Raw genomic sequence first — 811 nt, 5'->3', positions numbered from 1 at the left:
TGGGAGATCGAGCTTAGTGGAGTGCGTTGGCAACATAAATTTTGCGAAATACGTCGAAATATTGGAGTAAGAACTCTTGCCACTTTATTCCTCGGGTTTCGTGGACAAGAACACAACGTAGTTCCAGTAAGATGGAGCACTGTGTCACACTACTAGGAACACCCAAAAGTGGCAGGAAGAAAATGGTATCCAGAAGTTGCCCTGGCCGAGCCAATCTCCTGGCATGAACCCCATCGAAAACCTTTGGGCCATACTCGACCGGCAAGTCAAGAAACAACCAAAAAAACCAAGTTTTGAAGCAAGAGTGGGCGAAAATCCCACAATCTAAAATTGACGAGGTGATTCTCACGATGCTCCAAAGGATCAACGAACTCCACGAAGCGAAAGGAAGATCTACTAGATATTAATTAAATTATAAATATATCAATTCATGTGAATATGATTGAAAATTTTTCATTTTTTCTGAAAAGGTGGCGTCTATTTACTTGTGACCACGCTGTGTATATTCATTGTATAATACGATGGTTCAAGCCCAACAGGTAACAGGAGACGAGCTAAAATGTATACAAGTAAGGCAGAAAAAGGTCCACCAGTTCTTTCTTTTATTGTAGCTCGATAATTAACATATAAATATTGCAATAAATAATGAACGATTAAAATAAATATACGATTATATTTTTGATAACAGTTCGATTTCAAAAGTTACACAATGAAGAAATAAATCTGTTGTCATCGGTTATTCGCAGTTGTGATGTCACGCTTTCTTAATGAATCAATGACAGTACATCTGTACAATTTCCTCAACATATTT

The sequence above is a fragment of the Limulus polyphemus genome, unplaced genomic scaffold, assembly GCF_000517525.1.
Source record: "Limulus polyphemus unplaced genomic scaffold, Limulus_polyphemus-2.1.2 Scaffold2744, whole genome shotgun sequence".
In the NCBI taxonomy this organism is placed as follows: domain Eukaryota; kingdom Metazoa; phylum Arthropoda; class Merostomata; order Xiphosura; family Limulidae; genus Limulus; species Limulus polyphemus.
This window is presented reverse-complemented; position numbering follows the sequence as displayed.